The 14187-nt window shown below is 55.4% G+C and overlaps 1 long non-coding RNA gene across 1 annotated transcript in view; it reads right to left on the bottom strand.

Moving 5' to 3' along the window:
* Positions 1-14187, bottom strand: part of LOC148659560 (uncharacterized) — a 63219-nt gene that overhangs the window by 16435 nt on the left and 32597 nt on the right. The window lies entirely within an intron of this gene.

Below are 14187 nucleotides of genomic sequence, written 5' to 3'. Positions count from 1 at the left end.
AGAGGGAGACACAGACACAGACGTGGTGTGGGCTGGGAGAGAGAGAGGGAGACACAGACACAGACGTGGTGTGGGCTGGGAGAGAGAGGGAGACACAGACACAGACGTGGTGTGGGCTGGGAGAGAGAGAGGGAGACACAGACACAGACGTGGTGTGGGCTGGGAGAGAGAGAGGGAGACACAGACACAGACGTGGTGTGGGCTGGGAGAGAGAGAGGGAGACACAGACACAGACGTGGTGTGGGCTGGGAGAGAGGGAGACACAGACACAGACGTGGTGTGGGCTGGGAGAGAGGGAGACACAGACACAGACGTGGTGTGGGCTGGGGGAGAGAGAGGGAGACACAGACACAGACGTGGTGTGGGCTGAGAGAGAGAGAGGGAGACACAGACACAGACGTGGTGTGGGCTGGGAGAGAGAGAGGGAGACACAGACACAGACGTGGTGTGGGCTGGGGGAGAGAGAGGGAGACACAGACACAGACGTGGTGTGGGCTGGGAGAGAGAGAGGGAGACACAGACACAGACGTGGTGTGGGCTGGGAGAGAGAGGGAGACACAGACACAGACGTGGTGTGGGCTGGGAGAGAGAGGGAGACACAGACACAGACGTGGTGTGGGCTGGGAGAGAGAGGGAGACACAGACACAGACGTGGTGTGGGCTGGGAGAGAGAGAGGGAGACACAGACACAGACGTGGTGTGGGCTGGGAGAGAGAGAGAGGGAGACACAGACACAGACGTGGTGTGGGCTGGGGGAGAGAGGGAGACACAGACACAGACGTGGTGTGGGCTGGGGGAGAGAGAGGGAGACACAGACACAGACGTGGTGTGGGCTGGGGGAGAGAGAGGGAGACACAGACACAGACGTGGTGTGAGCTGGGAGAGAGAGGGAGACACAGACACAGACGTGGTGTGGGCTGGGAGAGAGAGAGGGAGACACAGACACAGACGTGGTGTGGGCTGGGGGAGAGAGAGGGAGACACAGACACAGACGTGGTGTGGGCTGGGGGAGAGAGAGGGAGACACAGACACAGACGTGGTGTGGGCTGGGAGAGAGAGAGGGAGACACAGACACAGACGTGGTGTGGGCTGGGAGAGAGAGGGAGACACAGACACAGACGTGGTGTGGGCTGGGAGAGAGAGAGGGAGACACAGACACAGACGTGGTGTGGGCTGGGAGAGAGAGAGGGAGACACAGACACAGACGTGGTGTGAGCTGGGAGAGAGAGGGAGACACAGACACAGACGTGGTGTGGGCTGGGAGAGAGAGAGGGAGACACAGACACAGACGTGGTGTGGGCTGGGGGAGAGAGAGGGAGACACAGACACAGACGTGGTGTGGGCTGGGGGAGAGAGAGGGAGACACAGACACAGACGTGGTGTGGGCTGGGGGAGAGAGAGAGAGACACAGACACAGACGTGGTGTGGGCTGGGAGAGAGAGGGAGACACAGACACAGATGTGGTGTGGGCTGGGAGAGAGAGAGGGAGACACAGACACAGACGTGGTGTGGGCTGGGAGAGAGAGGGAGACACAGACACAGACGTGGTGTGGGCTGGGGGAGAGGGAGACACAGACACAGACGTGGTGTGGGCTGGGAGAGAGAGGGAGACACAGACACAGACGTGGTGTGGGCTGGGAGAGAGAGGGAGACACAGACACAGACGTGGTGTGGGCTGGGGGAGAGAGAGGGAGACACAGACACAGACGTGGTGTGGGCTGGGGGAGAGAGAGGGAGACACAGACACAGACGTGGTGTGGGCTGGGGGAGAGAGAGAGAGACACAGACACAGACGTGGTGTGGGCTGGGAGAGAGAGGGAGACACAGACACAGACGTGGTGTGGGCTGGGAGAGAGAGGGAGACACAGACACAGACGTGGTGTGGGCTGGGAGAGAGAGGGAGACACAGACACAGACGTGGTGTGGGCTGGGAGAGAGAGAGGGAGACACAGACACAGACGTGGTGTGGGCTGGGAGAGAGAGAGAGACACAGACGTGGTGTGGGCTGGGGGAGAGAGAGGGAGACACAGACACAGACGTGGTGTGGGCTGGGAGAGAGAGAGGGAGACACAGACACAGACGTGGTGTGGGCTGGGAGAGAGAGAGGGAGACACAGACACAGACGTGGTGTGGGCTGGGGGAGAGAGAGGGAGACAGACACAGACGTGGTGTGGGCTGGGAGAGAGAGGGAGACACAGACACAGACGTGGTGTGGGCTGGGAGAGAGAGGGAGACACAGACACAGACGTGGTGTGGGCTGGGAGAGAGAGAGGGAGACACAGACACAGACGTGGTGTGGGCTGGGAGAGAGAGAGGGAGACACAGACGTGGTGTGGGCTGGGAGAGAGAGAGGGAGACACAGACACAGACGTGGTGTGGGCTGGGAGAGAGAGGGAGACACAGACACAGACGTGGTGTGGGCTGGGAGAGAGAGAGGGAGACACAGACACAGACGTGGTGTGGGCTGGGGGAGAGAGAGGGAGACACAGACACAGACGTGGTGTGGGCTGGGGGAGAGAGAGGGAGACACAGACACAGACGTGGTGTGGGCTGGGAGAGAGAGAGGGAGACACAGACACAGACGTGGTGTGGGCTGGGAGAGAGAGGGAGACACAGACACAGACGTGGTGTGGGCTGGGAGAGAGAGAGGGAGACACAGACACAGACGTGGTGTGGGCTGGGGGAGAGAGAGGGAGACACAGACACAGACGTGGTGTGGGCTGGGAGAGAGAGGGAGACACAGACACAGACGTGGTGTGGGCTGGGAGAGAGAGAGGGAGACACAGACACAGACGTGGTGTGGGCTGGGGGAGAGAGAGGGAGACACAGACACAGACGTGGTGTGGGCTGGGAGAGAGAGGGAGACACAGACGTGGTGTGGGCTGGGAGAGAGAGGGAGACACAGACACAGACGTGGTGTGAGCTGGGAGAGAGAGGGAGACACAGACACAGACGTGGTGTGGGCTGGGGGAGAGAGAGGGAGACACAGACACAGACGTGGTGTGGGCTGGGAGAGAGAGGGAGACACAGACACAGACGTGGTGTGGGCTGGGAGAGAGAGAGGGAGACACAGACACAGACGTGGTGTGGGCTGGGGGAGAGAGAGGGAGACACAGACACAGACGTGGTGTGGGCTGGGAGAGAGGGAGACACAGACACAGACGTGGTGTGGGCTGGGGGAGAGAGAGGGAGACACAGACACAGACGTGGTGTGGGCTGGGAGAGAGAGAGGGAGACACAGACACAGACGTGGTGTGGGCTGGGGGAGAGAGAGAGAGACACAGACACAGACGTGGTGTGGGCTGGGAGAGAGAGGGAGACACAGACACAGACGTGGTGTGGGCTGGGGGAGAGAGGGAGACACAGACACAGACGTGGTGTGGGCTGGGAGAGAGAGAGGGAGACACAGACACAGACGTGGTGTGGGCTGGGAGAGAGAGAGGGAGACACAGACACAGACGTGGTGTGGGCTGGGAGAGAGAGAGGGAGACACAGACACAGACGTGGTGTGGGCTGGGAGAGAGAGGGAGACACAGACACAGACGTGGTGTGGGCTGGGAGAGAGAGGGAGACACAGACACAGACGTGGTGTGGGCTGGGGGAGAGAGAGAGGGAGACACAGACACAGACGTGGTGTGGGCTGGGAGAGAGAGAGGGAGACACAGACACAGACGTGGTGTGGGCTGGGAGAGAGAGAGGGAGACACAGACACAGACGTGGTGTGGGCTGGGAGAGAGAGGGAGACACAGACACAGACGTGGTGTGGGCTGGGAGAGAGAGAGGGAGACACAGACACAGACGTGGTGTGGGCTGGGAGAGAGAGAGGGAGACACAGACACAGACGTGGTGTGGGCTGGGAGAGAGAGAGGGAGACACAGACACAGACGTGGTGTGGGCTGGGAGAGAGAGGGAGACACAGACACAGACGTGGTGTGGGCTGGGAGAGAGGGAGACACAGACACAGACGTGGTGTGGGCTGGGGGAGAGAGAGGGAGACACAGACACAGACGTGGTGTGGGCTGGGGGAGAGAGAGGGAGACACAGACACAGACGTGGTGTGGGCTGGGAGAGAGAGGGAGACACAGACACAGACGTGGTGTGGGCTGGGAGAGAGAGAGGGAGACACAGACACAGACGTGGTGTGGGCTGGGGGAGAGAGAGGGAGACACAGACACAGACGTGGTGTGGGCTGGGAGAGAGAAAGGGAGACACAGACACAGACGTGGTGTGGGCTGGGGGAGAGAGAGGGAGACACAGACACAGACGTGGTGTGGGCTGGGAGAGAGAGAGGGAGACACAGACACAGACGTGGTGTGGGCTGGGAGAGAGAGGGAGACACAGACACAGACGTGGTGTGGGCTGGGAGAGAGAGGGAGACACAGACACAGACGTGGTGTGGGCTGGGAGAGAGAGAGGGAGACACAGACACAGACGTGGTGTGGGCTGGGGGAGAGAGAGGGAGACACAGACACAGACGTGGTGTGGGCTGGGAGAGAGAGAGGGAGACACAGACACAGACGTGGTGTGGGCTGGGAGAGAGAGAGGGAGACACAGACACAGACGTGGTGTGGGCTGGGGGAGAGAGAGGGAGACACAGACACAGACGTGGTGTGGGCTGGGAGAGAGAGGGAGACACAGACACAGACGTGGTGTGGGCTGGGAGAGAGAGGGAGACACAGACACAGACGTGGTGTGGGCTGGGAGAGAGAGAGGGAGACGCACACAGACGTGGTGTGGGCTGGGAGAGAGAGAGGGAGACGCACACAGACGTGGTGTGGGCTGGGAGAGAGAGAGGGAGACACAGACACAGACGTGGTGTGGGCTGGGAGAGAGAGAGGGAGACACAGACACAGACGTGGTGTGGGCTGGGAGAGAGAGGGAGACACAGACACAGACGTGGTGTGGGCTGGGAGAGAGAGGGAGACACAGACACAGACGTGGTGTGGGCTGGGAGAGAGAGGGAGACACAGACACAGACGTGGTGTGGGCTGGGAGAGAGGGAGACACAGACACAGACGTGGTGTGGGCTGAGAGAGAGAGAGAGACACAGACACAGACGTGGTGTGGGCTGGGAGAGAGAGAGGGAGACACAGACACAGACGTGGTGTGGGCTGGGAGAGAGAGGGAGACACAGACACAGACGTGGTGTGGGCTGGGGGAGAGAGAGGGAGACACAGACACAGACGTGGTGTGGGCTGGGAGAGAGAGAGGGAGACACAGACACAGACGTGGTGTGGGCTGGGAGAGAGAGAGGGAGACACAGACACAGACGTGGTGTGGGCTGGGAGAGAGAGGGAGACACAGACACAGACGTGGTGTGGGCTGGGAGAGAGAGAGGGAGACACAGACACAGACGTGGTGTGGGCTGGGAGAGAGAGAGGGAGACACAGACACAGACGTGGTGTGGGCTGGGAGAGAGAGAGGGAGACACAGTGTGGGGAGAGGGAGTGAGAGGGCAGTGTGGGGAGAGGGAGTGAGAGAGAGAGAGAGGCAGCACAGAAGATGAGCTCCTAATTTCTTTGAGATTTTATTGTTTTCTGGAACTGAACAAATAGTCTAGGAATAAGGCAACATCAAACAAAACTAAAGAAAACTACAGAAGTAAAGTAAATTTGCCATTGGAAAAAAAAAATCAACAAAGCAAACATCTAAAAAACTGAAGATCAACTATAAGACACAGCTACACCTGAGGATAAAGGACCTGAGGAAAAACTCCAAAAAGAAAAATCCCCAAGAGATGAAGAGGAACAAACAGAAAAGGAATCATTAAAACAAGGATATAAGAATAAGAAGACAAGAAAGAAAGAAAGAAAGAGAAAAAGTACACCAAAGGAAACAAGAAGGAAAGGGAAAATACAAGCAGCATCAAGAGAAGCCAAGAACTCAGCCATCAACACGAAAAACACCTGGTAAGCCCTGTTCTTTCTTCTCCTTTCTTGAAGAAGCCTCTAAAAAAAATTGAACTGCTTTGCTAGATAAAAGTTTAAAAAGTCTTTAGAAAAAGGTACCTTAAAGTTTAAATTAAACAAAATACCACTTGGGCCCACTACACTCAAAAGGCCAAAGTTGAAGAACCTGTTCCCAAGCAACAGGGGGCTGATTGTATTCAAAACGCCCGAGCCAGGCCGTCTGTTTGCTCTTCTCACCTGGGCCCATTGTATTTAAAAGAGCAAGATGAGTACAGAGCAGAACACAGCCCCACTGGACCAGCCCTGCCCCCTCAGCACAGTACTCCAGTACCCTGAGGACGTGAAAACCGTTAAGACCAGGAAACAGTACAAAGACTCCTGGATGAAAGAAAACCCAGAGACCCTCATTGCTGACTACTGCCAGGCAGGAGAAAAGCACATAAAAACCAACCTGCTCTTTTTTACTGAGCATCCAAATGCCTGGCACACAGCTGTGTGTAAGAATTATACAAACACCACCAGAAGGGGCATCAGCAAAGGCAGGCAAATCTCCATAGGGGGCGACAGCGAGGTAGAAGACACTGTCCTGACTGTCAACACCTACCACAATGGTACAGTGATGATACAGGGCAGTGAGGCCGCTCTGGAGCTTTTCGAGGAAAAGTTCACAGACCTTAAAACACAGGCCGACCTGGAGAAACCTCCCCCAGAAACAGGAGAGAGACCCAGCAGCCTGATGCCCGCCACACCGGAGAGTTCAGCTCCACCTGACTCGGAGCCCACAAACACAGCCTCAGCCACAGAACAGCCCAGCAAAAGTGTAGCCCTCGGCAACACGGAAACACACCACCTGGACACACACAGCCCACACCAACCCCCCTGTGACCACAGCACAGTGCGCCTCCTGAGAGAGAAACTCTCTGCTCTGGAGCTGGACTTCACTGAGTTCAAGGAGCTGATGCTGGGGAGACTCACAGAGGGGCAGACAGCACAACAGCTAAGAGACGAGGTTAACAAACACAGGAATGAATGTAAAACCTCCAACAAACAGCTCAGGGCACAGATGGAGGAGCTGCTGCGGGACAACAGTAAGCTGCAGTCGGAAGTAGCAGAGCTGAGAGAGGAGCTGCAGCTCGCGGAGAGGACAAGCAAGACTCTCAAAGACCAGCTGAGGAAACTCACTACTTCCCACTGCAGCCCTGACTGCAACAGAACAGCCCTGAGACCCAGAACACACAACTCACAACACCCACCACCAACCCGCAAAGACACACCCACCTCCACACAACCTGACACCCCTACAACCCCCACCACCAACTCCCACTTACCCAGTACCCCCACCGTAGCAAACACCACACCCACTGCACCCCCCGGCACCCCAAATCCCCTCACAACTCTACTGCCCAAAAGCACATCCACCTTGCCGAACACTCAGGGTGACCCACACACACACCCGGCCCCACCCAACTCCTCCACCTCACACACTGCACCCCCCCAAGCAGCCCCCCGCCCGGCAGCACAGCGCCCCTCCAGCAGACTGGACACCAGAGGCAGACGCATGGAAGTAGCCCTTCTCATCGACTCCAACGGGAGGTACATCGATGAGCACAGGCTCTTCCCGGGATTACAAACAGCAAAGCTCTGGTGTCCGACGACAGAGAAGGCCCTGCAGCTGCTGTCCAGGTCGGTACTGGGAGCCCCTCAGCACATCATCATCCACACCGGCACCAACGACTTGAGGACCCAGAGGGAGCAGGTGGCCCAGTCCATCAGGAGAGTGGCAGAGAGGGCCATACAGGAGTTCCCTCGCGCCCGAATTGTCATCTCCACCCTGCTGCCGAGACAGGACGAGCAGCACCACACCATCCAGAGAATCAATGCCGAGATCTCACGGTGCTGCGCCCTGCTCCCAAACGTCTATCTGGCCCATCACTCCACCCTTGGACCACAGCATCTACACGACCATAAACACCTCAAAAAACAGACCATTGGACTCTTCACAAAAACTCTGAAAGACACCACACTGGGCAGACACCCAAACACCATCCCAGAGAGAAACAGGAGGACTACCAGAGGAACGCCCCAGCACCCACACCCCCAACCCAGACCAACTCAACCCACAAAGAACAGAACCAGCACCACCCTACAGCCCTCCAACCCAGACCAACGACCGAACAGGACCAGAACCAGCGCCCCATCCCATGCCCCTCACCCAGACCAGCAGCTGAACCGGACCAGAACCACAACCCCTCCCCACCCAGCACAACAACAGAGCCGGACCGAGCCCCTCCTGCACAGCTACGCCGCAGCCCTGGCCAGACCAGCAGTCCCGAGTGGTTTGGAGCTGGGAGAAATCCGGCAGCTCCTGAACCTCATCTGCACCCGGCTTATGAGCTGAACTTCCATCACCCACAGCGACAGACAAAAACCCAGCACAATACTTGTTTCTGTTGATGATGCAAATGTCCGACACAAATTTGATACAGTTCCAGAAAACAATAACAAATTGCAAAGATAATTCAAATGATGACAATGAGATCTCTAAAGATAAGTATGTGGAACATTCAGGGTCTGGGCTCGTCAGCATTTGGGCTGAAGAGCACTGATCCTGAATTTATCAAGGATGTAAAGGAGACAGACATCATGATCCTACAGGAGACATGGTGTCGGGGAGACTTGGCTACCCACTGTCCCCCAGGCTACAAGGAGATCATGGTGCCCTCTGTCAAAAAACCCCAAATCACCCGGGGCAGAGACTCTGGGGGGATCATTGTGTGGTACAGAGCGGAGCTCAGTCACTCCATACAATTAGTAAAGAAAGAAGAGTCACGAGTTTGGCTTAAAATCAAAAGAAATACCATCTGTACAGAAAACGAGGTTTTCCTGTGTGCTGTCTACATCCCGCCCTCAGAATCCCCCTACTACAGTGAGGGAATTCTCCCCAGTCTCCACACGGAGATCGGTCACTTCCAGGGCCAGGGAAACGTGCTGCTCTGTGGTGACCTCAACGCACGAACAGGCACACTGGCAGACTTCACCAGCACACAGGGAAATACTCACATATTCGGACAATCCCCTCTGTACCACACACCGGTCACCTCACACAGGTGCAGCCATGACACCACGGTCAACAGCACCGGGCGCGAGCTGCTGCAGCTCTGTCAAGGGCTGGGCCTGTACATCGTCAACGGCAGGACTAGAGGGGACTCTCTAGGCAGGTTCACCTACAGCTCAGCTCTGGGCAGCAGTGTGGTGGACTACGCCATCACCGACCTGGACCCCTCCTGTATCAGTGCCTTCACTGTCAGGCCACAAACTCCCCTCTCCGACCACAGCCAGATCACACTCTACATGAAGAGAACACACCAGCACAGAGACACACTGACACAGCCCAGCCAGCTGTATGACCTCAACCAGGCATACAGATGGGACACAGACAGCCTAGACAGATACCAAACTGCACTGGGCCATGAGGAAATTCAGACACTGATGGACACATTCCTAAACACTCCGTATCAAACCAACAAATTAGGCATAAACTTGGCCACACAAAAACTAAATCACCTATTCCACAAACTAGCATCAAAATCTAAGCTAAAAACAACTACATCAAAAAACTACCAAAAAACAAAAGCAAAAGAAAAGTGGTTTGATACGGAGTGCAAAAACATCAGAAATGCACTACGAAAAGTCTCAAATGAAAAACACAGACAACCACACAACACAGATCTGCGACTCAGGTACTGTGACATGGTAAAACTTTACAAACACACGCTGAAAAAGAAAAGAAACACATACATAGACAAACAACTTGCAGAAATTGAGGAGTCACTAAATCAGAATTGTTTCTGGGAGAAGTGGAACAACTTAAACAAATCAAAACCAGAAGAATTGGCCATCCAAAATGGAACAATCTGGCAAACATACTTTGAAAATCTCTATGAAAAGCTCCCAAATACAAATCAATCAGACCAAAACACCATTTATGAAAAACTCAAAATTTTGGAATTGGCTATCAAAGACAACCAAAACCCCTTAGACTCCCCAATCACTGAGCAGGAGCTACTGGACAAACTCCAGGCCCTCAGACCACGCAAAGCCTGTGGCCATGATGGAGTCATAAATGAGATGCTGAGACACAGCAGCCCAAAGTTGCAACAAGCCCTGCTCAAACTCCTCAATCTCATCATGACAGCCGGATGTTTCCCCGAGGCCTGGAACCAAGGACTGATCACGCCCATCTATAAGAGTGGAGATAAACTCGATCCCAACAACTACCGGGGCATCTGTGTGAACAGTAACCTGGGGAAGGTATTCTGCAGTATCCTGAACACACGAATACTGGCCTTCCTTACCGAACACAATGTCCTGAGTAAAAGTCAGATTGGCTTCTTGCCAGATCACCGCACATCTGATCACATTTACACCCTACACACACTGATAGACAAACACGTCCACCAAAAACACAAAGGAAACATTTTTGCCTGCTTTGTCGATTTCAAAAAAGCATTTGACTCGATTTGGCATGAGAGATTGTTTTATAAACTACTCCAAAGTGGCATAGGGGGCAAAGTGTACGACATCATTAAATCAATGTATTCAGAGAGCAAATGTGCAGTGAAAATTGGAAACAAAAGGACTAAATTCTTCACCCAAGGCCGCGGGGTGAGACAGGGCTGCAGCCTGAGCCCAACACTGTTCAATATCTATATCAATGAATTAGCAGGAATGTTGGAGCAGTCTGCAGCTCCTGGTCTTACACTACACGACACAGAAATCAAGTTCCTGCTCTACGCAGATGACCTGGTCCTGCTGTCGCCCACAGAACAGGGGCTGCAGCAGAACCTGGCACTGCTGGAGCAGTACTGTCAGACCTGGGCACTGACAGTCAATCTGGACAAGACCAGAGTTATGGTTTTCCAGAAGAAAGCCAGACCTCAGGGAAACAGGTACAAATTCACACTGAACAAGAACACATTGGAGCACACATCCAGCTACACATATCTCGGTCTCACCATCAGCTCTTCCGGGAGTTTTGACCTGGCAGTGAAGGCACTGAGGGAGAAGGCACTCAGGGCTTTCTACGCAATAAGAAGGAGGCTCTTCAACATCAACCCACCAACAAGAATCTGGCTCCAAATATTTGAAAGTGTAATCCAACCCATTGCCCTATACGGCAGTGAAGTTTGGGGTCCCCTCACAGACCAGGATTACACCCAATGGGACAAACACCCCACAGAAACTCTGCACATGGAGATCTGTAGAATCATCCTCCGTGTGCAGAGAAAAACTCCTAACAACGGGTGCAGGGCCGAATTAGGCCAGTACCCACTATTGATAAACATACAGAAAAGAATATTAAAGTATTGGCTACACCTAAAAAACAGCGACCAAAATTCCTACCACCACAAAGCCCTGCTGAGCCAAGAGCTGAGCCCAAAACAGAGCCCCCTGAGCCAGCTGGTCCTGAGGCTCACCGACCTGAGCCACACCAACACTAACCAGCCTCAGGACAGCACTGCTAGAGCACCACAACCCAGACTCAACCACATCACAGCACAGATCAAACAGCAATATCTCACACACTGGGACACACACACACAAACACAACATAAACTGGAATGCTACAGAACCTTAAACAGACAATACACACTAGCTGAATATTTGACCAAAATAAAAAATAACAAACAGAAACAGACCCTGACGAAGTACAGGCTCAGTGACCACAACCTGGCCATAGAAACTGGGCGACACAGGCAGACCTGGCTGCCCAGAGAGGACAGGCTGTGCTCCCACTGCCAGCAGGGAGAAATAGAGACAGAGGTGCACTTCCTACTGCACTGTGACAGATACTCTGGGATTAGAGAAACATTCTTCCCGAAATTCAGAAATCTAATCCCAGAGTTCCCACACCTGCCAAAACCACAACAGGTCCCAATCCTACTGGGAGAGGGAGGAGGGAACTCAGTTGATCTGGCAGCCCAGTATGTGATCTCCTGTCACAGCCTGAGGAACAGTGAGTCCGTCTCCCAATAATGCTCCAGCCGCCTACAGTATATGTCGATATTATATAATATGTCTTTGTTGTAAATGTCTGTAACATGTCTGTAGATTTTATTTTACTTCTATTTTTTTTGTTTTGTTCTATGTTAATTTTATTATTTTTATTTGCTTTGGCAACACTGATTGTACCCATCGGTCATGCTAATAAAGCACCTTGAATTGAATTGAATTGACACAGACACAGACGTGGTGTGGGCTGGGGGAGAGAGAGGGAGACACAGACACAGACGTGGTGTGGGCTGGGAGAGAGAGGGAGACACAGACACAGACGTGGTGTGGGCTGGGAGAGAGAGAGGGAGACACAGACACAGACGTGGTGTGGGCTGGGAGAGAGAGAGGGAGACACAGACACAGACGTGGTGTGGGCTGGGGGAGAGAGAGGGAGACACAGACACAGACGTGGTGTGGGCTGGGAGAGAGAGGGAGACACAGACACAGACGTGGTGTGGGCTGGGGGAGAGGGAGACACAGACACAGACGTGGTGTGGGCTGGGGGAGAGAGAGGGAGACACAGACACAGACGTGGTGTGGGCTGGGAGAGAGAGAGGGAGACACAGACACAGACGTGGTGTGGGCTGGGAGAGAGAGAGGGAGACACAGACACAGACGTGGTGTGGGCTGGGAGAGAGAGGGAGACACAGACACAGACGTGGTGTGGGCTGGGAGAGAGAGGGAGACACAGACACAGACGTGGTCTGGGCTGGGAGAGAGAGAGGGAGACACAGACACAGACGTGGTGTGGGCTGGGAGAGAGAGAGGGAGACACAGACACAGACGTGGTGTGGGCTGGGAGAGAGAGAGGGAGACACAGACACAGACGTGGTGTGGGCTGGGAGAGAGAGGGAGACACAGACACAGACGTGGTGTGGGCTGGGAGAGAGAGAGGGAGACACAGACACAGACGTGGTGTGGGCTGGGGGAGAGGGAGACACAGACACAGACGTGGTGTGGGCTGGGAGAGAGAGGGAGACAGACACAGACGTGGTGTGGGCTGGGGGAGAGGGAGACACAGACACAGACGTGGTGTGGGCTGGGGGAGAGAGAGGGAGACACAGACACAGACGTGGTGTGGGCTGGGAGAGAGAGAGGGAGACACAGACACAGACGTGGTGTGGGCTGGGAGAGAGAGAGGGAGACACAGACACAGACGTGGTGTGGGCTGGGAGAGAGAGGGAGACACAGACACAGACGTGGTGTGGGCTGGGAGAGAGAGGGAGACACAGACACAGACGTGGTCTGGGCTGGGAGAGAGAGAGGGAGACACAGACACAGACGTGGTGTGGGCTGGGAGAGAGAGAGGGAGACACAGACACAGACGTGGTGTGGGCTGGGAGAGAGAGAGGGAGACACAGACACAGACGTGGTGTGGGCTGGGAGAGAGAGGGAGACACAGACACAGACGTGGTGTGGGCTGGGAGAGAGAGAGGGAGACACAGACACAGACGTGGTGTGGGCTGGGGGAGAGGGAGACACAGACACAGACGTGGTGTGGGCTGGGAGAGAGAGGGAGACAGACACAGACGTGGTGTGGGCTGGGAGAGAGAGAGGGAGACACAGACACAGACGTGGTGTGGGCTGGGGGAGAGAGAGGGAGACACAGACACAGACGTGGTGTGAGCTGGGAGAGAGAGGGAGACACAGACACAGACGTGGTGTGGGCTGGGAGAGAGAGAGGGAGACAGACACAGACGTGGTGTGGGCTGGGAGAGAGAGAGGGAGACACAGACACAGACGTGGTGTGGGCTGGGAGAGAGAGAGGGAGACACAGACACAGACGTGGTGTGGGCTGGGAGAGAGAGAGGGAGACACAGACACAGACGTGGTGTGGGCTGGGAGAGAGAGGGAGACACAGACACAGACGTGGTGTGGGCTGGGAGAGAGAGGGAGACACAGACACAGACGTGGTGTGGGCTGGGAGAGAGAGAGGGAGACACAGACACAGACGTGGTGTGGGCTGGGGGAGAGAGAGGGAGACACAGACACAGACGTGGTGTGGGCTGGGAGAGAGAGAGGGAGACACAGACACAGACGTGGTGTGGGCTGGGAGAGAGAGAGGGAGACACAGACACAGACGTGGTGTGGGCTGGGAGAGAGAGAGGGAGACGCACACAGACGTGGTGTGGGCTGGGAGAGAGAGAGGGAGACACAGACACAGACGTGGTGTGGGCTGGGAGAGAGAGAGGGAGACACAGACACAGACGTGGTGTGGGCTGGG

This window comes from Lepisosteus platostomus, chromosome 6 (genome assembly GCF_059453375.1).
Source record: "Lepisosteus platostomus isolate fLepPlt1 chromosome 6, fLepPlt1.hap1, whole genome shotgun sequence".
NCBI classification, from domain to species: Eukaryota; Metazoa; Chordata; class Actinopteri; order Semionotiformes; family Lepisosteidae; genus Lepisosteus; species Lepisosteus platostomus.
This window is presented reverse-complemented; position numbering and strand designations above follow the sequence as displayed.